The 9,324-nt window shown below is 43.5% G+C and overlaps 1 long non-coding RNA gene across 1 annotated transcript; it reads left to right on the top strand.

Annotated features, from left to right (window-relative positions):
* Positions 1-4,636: 4,636 nt before the first annotated feature.
* On the top strand, positions 4,637-9,034 carry LOC131276266 (uncharacterized). Its single transcript, XR_009183769.2, has 3 exons — positions 4,637-5,240; positions 8,043-8,196; positions 8,760-9,034. It is a non-coding gene; the product is annotated as an uncharacterized lncRNA (long non-coding RNA).
* The last annotated feature ends 290 nt before the right edge of the window (positions 9,035-9,324 follow it).

The following is a 9,324-nucleotide window of genomic DNA, read 5'->3' as shown; positions in this document are numbered from 1 at the left end:
AGGCACCGCAAGGTCTGGCACTCCCGATGTTCGCCCTCCACTGGAGCCACTCTGCTTCTTCTCAGGTCTCGTTTGTACGGCTCTTGATCTTCATGAGGCACCTGCCTCAACAGTCCTGAGAAGGATGTTAGAGGAGTGGGCAGGGTCATGACAGACAGTTACCTGTCACTGCTGGCAGCTGTCCCAGATGTTCTTCCACAGATCTCTCCCCCATAGAGGGCGATTCACAGCAGGCCATCATTTTTGTCTTGCTTTTAGTATTTGCAATCCACCCCTGGATAGGGATGGCAGTCCTCAGGGTAACTAGATACTATTGGGTTTAGCCTTTCACTTTCAGCAGGGCTCCCTATGCTGCACACAATTGCTTTTTTATATTGGACTTATTGCCTTTTCCCACAATTGTGACTAAAGCCCGAGGGGCACTCACTTAGGATGTTGTCCTTGCCACAAAGCCCACCTAAAGCCTCTATTGGGGCTGGCCACATCCAATTCACAGGCTAAGTCAATATCCACCTTCTCCCTCTTTTTTTAAAAAATCACAGCCTGCTGGAGGTTCTCCTACTACCACGAAGGGCCTTTCCTAATTCACACATCTCAGTGAGGGATAAAAGATTTTTAGTATTCCAACAATATTACAAATTCTATTAACATGAGAAACATTGTGCTTTATCAATTACAGCAGAGGGTATAGTTTTGTCTTACCCAATCAAATAACATTTAAGAATTTGATAGAGGAGCAGGGAGCTTGCAGCTTGTCCCAATTGTTTGCCTATTCCAGGCCGCTAATATACCGTTGTCGCTGGTGTTTTTTAGAAGGGTCACTGCCACAGGTTTCTTCTACGCAGCCAGATTCTTTGCCACCAGGCCAGGGCGGACGGCTGGGCTATGCACACAGCCTTGGGCAGGCTCTGCAAAAGTGCATTGCTGACTTTCTATAGGTAAGACAATGAGGGCTGGCTTGACTTGCCTAAGGAAATACTAAAGAAAGGCTTATCGAGTTTTAAAACAAAGTGATAGTGACACATTTGGGTCTTCATTTCTTGCAACAAACTAGCAATATTTGGGACTGCTGCATACTACAATGGTGTTACTTTAATTTACGATAAGAGGTTGTTTCTGTGACACTTACTATTGATACTAAAGCTTTTAAAACTTTATAGACCCATCAAATCTTACTCAACTTTAACCATAAAAATTCCTTTCCACAAACCTTCTGCACTTTCTGTACACCCTACTCTTTCTTAATAACCAATCATTCCATTTTAGGACAAAATTATTTTCTGTTTCTTTAATAATAGAAACACTCTCTATACATCCTACATACATAAGTTACCAAAATGGTTCTGGAAACTGTCACCAATCAAACCTCTTACAACACACAATTATCATTAACACTAGACAAACTTGTTAAAGTAATTCAGTTTGGTTATATGCAAATATAACTTTTCTTTATTTCAAATATCTAGTAGCATGCAATATTAGAAACAGTCTTTTAGAAACAAGTTGGCTGGGGAGATTGGCTGCTAGCAAGTTTTTCTGTTATGAAATTACCTTTCGTTATTATCAAATCAGTTTTTGTTCAATAATGACTTCCTGGAATTAGCCATTTAAATACCTCAATTCAAACAATGCTTCCACAAACTTCTTATAATTATTTATAACCATATGGACTATAACTATATTATTTTAAGATGAATTTCACCTTTACAGAACACATTCCTTACTTAAAGTTACCACAATACCTTTTACAACTTGCCACATGCATTCAAGTTTTGTCCTGCATATGTCCATTTTGATTTTATGAAAACTAGCCATCTTCTTTTAGAACAAAACATATTTACTTTTTTTTTTAAGACTTATCAAATTTCAGTCAGCACTCCCACACAAACTTTTTGCCTTTTTAAACATTCATTTAAGTTTTACATCCTTCATTTTATCCAGTGAGGAAAAATAAACTATTCATTTCCATTTGGGCAAGAACTATTATTTATGAAGAGAGACTTATAGTAATTTCGTTAATCAAGATTTACAATTTTTATTATTGTAGAGATCTTATTAACATTTAAAATTATGTATTAATATGTGTTTATTTAATTTTTGGCCATTTGAATAGAGTTCTTTTAGAAATTTTTATTTATTAATTTATATCACTATCCAGAGGTATCAATATATATACTGACAATGAACAATCACAAAAACCATTACAACACACACTGAAACAATTACCACACACACACTGACATTGAACAAACAGATAAACACAAAACAATTACAACACATCAACAGAAACATAAAGCTTACAATTTTGACCCATAATTCTTACTCTTTTCATATAGCTGTTTCCAAGCCCTCCATCATTTCACATCTTAGATTTTACTGCTTTTAAGATCTCTTCTGGAACGTATGTTGCCTGTAACATGCAAGCTTGTTCTTGGAAACACTTTTATTAGTAGCAACCAGTTAGGATAACCTGAGCAGCATAAATGCAGTTAAAATTCTTATTTAGCAATTTAGACAGACAATACATATTTTTTGGAGTACTACTTTTTAAGACTACACTGAGACTTGAAGTTCAGGAGTAAGGTATTGATTCAAAACCAAAAATTCCTTTTAACAACTTGATAAACAATTTGTACTAATTTTATTAATTTGGTTAATAAGCCCAATCAGAATCAGCATGGAAACAAACAGAACACCAATGTTGCCATGTTTTCCTCCTCTTCCAGAGGTTAATTCTGTTAGCTCCCACTAGCCCACAGCCACATTATCATTTAGGCAGCAAGGGGTTTGCACAGTTGCTACCAGAATATTTTCCTTATCTTAGTCAACACTTTAACAGAGTTTTCTTACAAGCATGATTTCACTAACAAGGGCCTTATTTAGCACTTTTGCCTGTACAGGACATTGTATTTGTGAGTTAACCTCTCCTTGCACAAGTGGCTCAACATGATTTCCCTTTGTTCTAGTCTGCAAGATGCCCTGCTGTAAAGCTGACAACTTTGGCTGAGCATCTCCAGACATAGGAAGGGGAGAAAGTGTCAGCGGAGGGGAAGTGACTTTCTAAAGTCACGTAATGGGGAAGTGGACTTGGCCCAGGGGTTAGGGCATCCACCTACCACGTGGGAGGTCCGCAGTTCAAACCCTGGGCCTCCTTGACCCATGTGGAGCTGGCCCATGCGCGGTGCTGATGCGCGCAAGGAGTGCCGTGCCACGCAGGGGTGTCCCCGCGAAGAGGAGCTCCATGCGCAAGGAGTGCACCCATAAGGAGAGCTGCCCAGCGCGAAAGAAAGTGCAGCCTGCCCAGGAATGGTGCCGCACACACGGAGAGCTGACGCACCAAGATGATGCAACAAAAAGAAACACAGATTCCCATGCCGCTGACAACAGCAGAAGGGGACAAAGAAGAACACGCAGTGAATAGACACAGAGAACAAACAACTGGAGTGGGGGGAGGGGAGAAAAATAAATAAATCTTAAAAAAAAAAAACCCTTTAGATTTAGTGTCAAAACAGATTTAGTAATAATCCAAGTGGGCCAAATAATAACAGGGAGCCAAACACCTTGTACATGTAAAATTTTTAACTCTTTTTCCTGCTCTTTCCTAATTCCCTAATTCTAAACTTCCTATTGCTGTGAACTATGAGCGATATTTTTTTTGTCTTTATTACTTTTTTTAATGTTACATTAAAAAAATATGATGTCCCCATATATCCCCCACCCCCCTCACCCCACTCCTCCCCCCATAACAACAACCTCCTCAATCATCATGAGACATTCATTGTATTTGGTGAATACATCTCTGAGCACCGCTGCACCTCATGGTCAATGGTCCACATCATAGCCCACACTCTCCCACAGTCCACCCAGTGGGCCATGGGAGGGCATACAATGTCTGGTAACTGTCCCTGCAGCACCACCCAGGACAACTCCAACCCCTGAAAATGCCCCCGCATTACATCTCTTCCTCCCACTCCCTACCCCCAGCAGCCACCATGGCCACTTTCTCCACACCAACGCCACATTTTCTTTGATTAGTAATCACAATAGTTCATGAATAGAATATCAGTAAGTCCACTCTCATCCATATTCTATTCCTCCATCCTGTGGACCTTAGAATGGTTGTGTCCACTCCACATCTATATCAAGAGGGGACTTAGATTTCACATGGATTATGAGCAATATATTTCTATAATCTCTAAGGGTTCTAAAATATGAGACTCGTTGGCCTCAGCTCCTCCTGCCTTGAGGAATTGTTTGAGGAGACAGACATACGGGCAATATTTTGTTGAACTGTCTCTGTTTCCCGTCATAACCCTGCTAGAATACCCAAGAGTGTCCTTACTCACCGAGGACTTGAAAGGCCTTCTAAACCACTCGGGGCTCTGTATCGTGATAACATCTTTTAGCTTGAAGCTCTTCTTCCCTTCGGGTCCCTGTTCGGGTGCCAGTTGCTGAGACCAGCTCAGCAATAGGTCTGCACAAAGGGAAGGCAACGCAGAACTGAAGAAATAAAAGGACAGAAAGAAAAACACAAGAGGAAACAAAGATGGGACCAGGGGGCTTCACAGCTTTTGAAACTGAGACCCTCAACCCTAGTTTCCCCATCATATTTATTTGAAAGGGAACAAGCAGCTGTTTGCTACAGGAGGCAACTTGTAACATCTTCTACAATAGCAGGAAGCAATTTGCAACATCTACAATAAGGTAATTTACAATAACAGGGAGCAACTTGCAACATCTACAATAAGGTAATTTACAATAACAGGGAGCAACTTACAACATCTTCTACAATAACTGGAAGCAACTTGCAACGTCTACAATAAAGTAATTTACAATAATAGGAAGCAAATTGCAACATCTTCTACAATAACAGGAAGCAACAAATAGGTAAGCCTGTTTCCCACAACAGTGAAGTAGGTGCTGGACCCAAAAGATGCATGGCCAGGTTCTCCCCTCAGCCACCAAAAAAGGAACACAGCCCTGGCCACCTTGGTTGTAGCCTGGCGAGAACAATTTCAGACTTCTGATCTCCGGAACGGTGAGACCATAAATTTCCATTGTTTCGGATCACAAAATTTGGGGTAATTTCTTACAGCAGCCAAAGAAGACTAATACACTAACCATTTGTGCTTATATTTGCATGTAGGTGAGTCCTGGGGTCAAGTGGTATAGGGGTCTAAGCAGAGGACTGGGAGTCAGGCAACCGCAATTCTAACCTCATCAGCTGGCGGATAACCAGGGTAAGTTACTGTGTTTGACCCTCAGATCCTCTTCTTTCATTTATTCATCTGAAATATTTGTTGAGCTCTGCCTTGAGCCTAGGGTTCTGAGGGCATCAGATGGAGGGAAGAGTCTGGGCTTTGAAGTTAGTCAAAACTGCTCACATTCTGGTTCTTTAATTTTTTCTCGTAAGCCTCGGGCAAGTTACTGAACCTTCTGCACCTTTTCTTCACCTGCAGAATGAGAAGGCTGCTCATGCCGACCGGGGTTGTTTGGAGGATTCAGTAGGACGGGACATGTGAGGGTCTTAGAACCAGTGCTCAGCCCCCTCGGGTCTTGTGTTTATCAGCTCTGTGACTCAGGATGAAGATGTCACATAAAGATGGGCTTTTCCTTAATTGTATTGTGGTTGTCCCCTGAGATGAATTCACTCCTGTTTTGGTTTGCCAAAGTATCAGAAATCTGTTGGCTTTTGCAATATTTGCACACATACGTGCACACGGGACTACACATATGGAATCCCATTCTGCAATCCCATTCTGTAATTTGCTTTTTTTCACTCAATAGACTGTCATAGACGTCTTTGCAAGGCAGTGCCTATTGATGTTCTGTCTCCTAGGTGGACAGTAGTCCCTTGAATGGATAGCCTGAGGCCTGGTAAGTCTGGACAGCAGATGGCAGTGTTGAAATTAAAATTGGAGGGAAAAAAGCATTCCCCAAGAACAAGGGGCTCCTAGGACTTCGCTCTGCTAAATCCTGTTATTGACACCTAGTAAATAATATCTGATAAAAGAACATTTCTCTGGTTAAGACTTTTACCTTGGGGGTTCCGCACTCTCCCAGCTTGCGCTGCAGGCATCACCTCCTGGAATCCGAAGTGAGTGGGATAAGCTGTAGATTGCTCTTAAAAACTTGTGAGGCTGAATTCAGATTTGTCTTATTTTCCATCTGTGAAACTGAAACCTTGCCCTCGTGTAAGGGACACACATCCCACCATCTCTTTCTGTATGAGATAAGGCCTCCCTCTCTTCTGCTCTCTCCTCCGCTCTCATGGACACCGCACCAGACACAGCAGATGGCATGACACTTGGGCTGACCCTGTCCTCTCTCCCGAATCCAGCCTGATTCGGTGCCATCCATTGCAGCAGAGGCAGCCCTGCTGTGGGGAGTAGCTGTCTGCCCCCCAGGTACTCTGGGGGATGCGGCTTCACTCTGAGATGCCAAGTGACAGAGACCTCAGTCCAAGCCCCCCCAGATTTTATATTTCCCATAGCAACTATGTCCACACAGAGATAGCAGATCCAACCAGACCTTCCAAGCCCCAACCTTTTGTGGGTCAGGTAAATCCCCTGTCGTAGAAACTTTCTACTCCTGACGCCAACACACACATGCGCGCGCACACACATGCACCTTGGTATTTGTGCAGTGTGCTCTACTAGGAAGAGAGCAACGTCAAGTCTAGAACTTTAGCTCAGCTACTAACTGGCCCTGTGGTCATGGCTAAATCACTTAGCCTCTCTATTTTGTTAAATATGAGTCACAACAACACATAGCCTAGTTCTAGGGTACCAACTATGCAGTTCACACATGTGCTTGGTGCCCACCCACCTCTGCCCATGTAAAATGAAAAACAGATATTGAAAGAATATGGTAGTTTCTATTTTTAAAAATAGCCACCATGGGAAAAAGCAGAACTTTATTGGGTTTCTTTAGATTTATTTTATGCTTACGTTTTGTGTTCTTTTTTTTTTTTTGAAATATTTGTTTGATTCTTTTTTTTTTTTTTTTAAAGATTTATTTATTTATTTAATTTCCCCCCCTCCCCTGGTTGTCTGTTCTTGGTGTCTATTTGTTGCGTCTTGTTTCTTTGTCTGCTTTTGTTTCTTTGTCCGCTTCTGTTGTCGTCAGCGGCACAGGAAGTGTGGGCGGCGCCATTCCTGGGCAGGCTGCACTTTCTTTCACGCTGGGCAGCTTTCCTCACGGGCGCACTCCTTGCGCGTGGGGCTCCCCCACGCGGGGGACACCCTTGCGTGGCACGGTACTCCTTGCGCGCATCAGCACTGCGCATGGCCAGCTCCACACGGGTCGAGGAGGCCCGGGGTTTGAACCGCGGACCTCCCATATGGTAGACGGACGCCCTAACCACTGGGCCAAAGTCCGTTTCCCATGTTTGATTCTTATCTTGCATTACAGTGACTTCTCCAACCACTTCTTGGTAGAGGCTCCTAAAAGCTTAGTACCATCAAAATACTGTGCGTTTCAGAAGATGAGGGCATTTTCAGAGTCCAGGTTCAGCCATGTCACATTCACTGTCCGTAGCCCTGTGGGTCTATGATAGCACTGAGTCATGGGCACAAAGTTCATCTATGGGAAGAGGCACAAGAGGAAGGGAGATGGTTTTGTTCACACAGACTCTATAAAAAGCCACAAGTAACACGTGCTCTGGGAGCTGACCCTTCTGGCTTTAGCTGGAGAAAATGGAGACATCTGTCTTAAACCCAGTGCCCAGATAGGGGAGCTTGGGGGGGACGGTTTGGGAGGGACTGATATTGGATATTTAATACCAAGGAAATCTAGCTCTTTTTGGTCCCAGGCAACCAGTAAGAGAGTTAACTCGTGACTCAAATGAAATGTGGTGAATTTGAGAGCATTCCATTCGATTTCATTCAATTCAACACAATTTAATCAGAGGAACAGCTTTTGAGAACCTACTGCGGCTAGGGTATGTGAAGGATAAAGAGAGGAGAGAAACTTTGGCTCTGCCTTCTGGAGGTAAAATTTATAAGAAACAAACACTTACATAAATCTCTCCTCTCCTCTAGCCCTTTAAGCCCAGGGAATTTGCCTGTCTTGTTCACCGCCCTAATCCAGTGCCTGGAACACAGAAGAAACTCAATATTGCTATCATCCACACAAGGCAGAATGTGATGACTGGTGTCAAAGAGAGAGTGATGTTGGAGCGAAGAAGGGGTGAAGGTAATGCCAGCTAAAGGGGAGATGGGAGACTTAAGGGAAGGAAGCAGTGGGGCAGAACCTTGAGGGATGAGTAGACTTTTGACTGGGGGACAGTGGATGGAGAATGACCCCTTGTTCCAGGAGGAGACATGATGAACACGGGGGCAGTGGCATAGATAGGAAAGGGGAGGAGAAACTAAAAAAAGTTAACAAACCCTAATAGCCTTTCTGTGGTAGCTACTGTTTCAAATACTTTACAAACTAACTCATTTAATGCTCACAACGACTCTTTGAGATGGTACTGAAATTATCCTCAATTAACAGCTGAGGAAACAGGCATAGAAAGGCTGAGTAATGGTCTCCAGTCACACAACCACTGAGTGACACGCCAGCATTCAAACCCAGGCAATCGTTGTCCAGATTCTGTGTCCTTAACCACTTGTGATGGATTGCAAAAATGGTCACAGCTTGACGTTTTCTCGGTATATAATAGTTTGCGGTGTGACTTTGCACACCGTCCCATCGAGAAGTGGAGTCTGTTTTATTGCCTCTTGAATCTATACTAATTTTATGAGTTGCTTTAGCCAACAGCATGCAGTGGAAGTTACATTGTCCCGATTCCAAGCCGAGGTCTCAGGAGGCCACACGTGCTTCGTCTCTCACCCTGGGAATCCTGACAGCGCCATGTGGACAAGCACATCGGCCAGCTCCCTGGATGACAAAAGACACGTGGCCCAGATACGCCTTTTGTTCTAGCTGACAGTAGCCAATTCCCCAAACTGCCTAGCTGGGCCCAACCCAAATTGTCAACCTGCAAAATCATAAGCTAAATAAATGGTAGTTATTTTAAGGTACTAAACTTTGGGGTAGTTTGTCAAGCAGCAAAAGCTACCCGAGGGAAGCGGATTTGATGCAACTGATAGAGCGTCTGCCTGCCATATGGGAGGCCCAGGGTTCAAACACGCGCAGTGCTGATGTGCGCAAGGAGTGCCATGCCATGCAGGGGCGTCCCCCGCGTAGGGGAGCCCCACGCACAAGGAGTGCGCTCTGCAAGGACAGACACCCCATGCAAAAAAGGCGTAGCCGGCCCAGGAATGGCACTGCACACACGGAGAGCTGATGCAGCAAGATGACATAACAAAAAGAGAC

Source organism: Dasypus novemcinctus, chromosome 27 (assembly GCF_030445035.2).
Source record: "Dasypus novemcinctus isolate mDasNov1 chromosome 27, mDasNov1.1.hap2, whole genome shotgun sequence".
NCBI lineage: Eukaryota > Metazoa > Chordata > Mammalia > Cingulata > Dasypodidae > Dasypus > Dasypus novemcinctus.
This window is presented reverse-complemented; position numbering and strand designations above follow the sequence as displayed.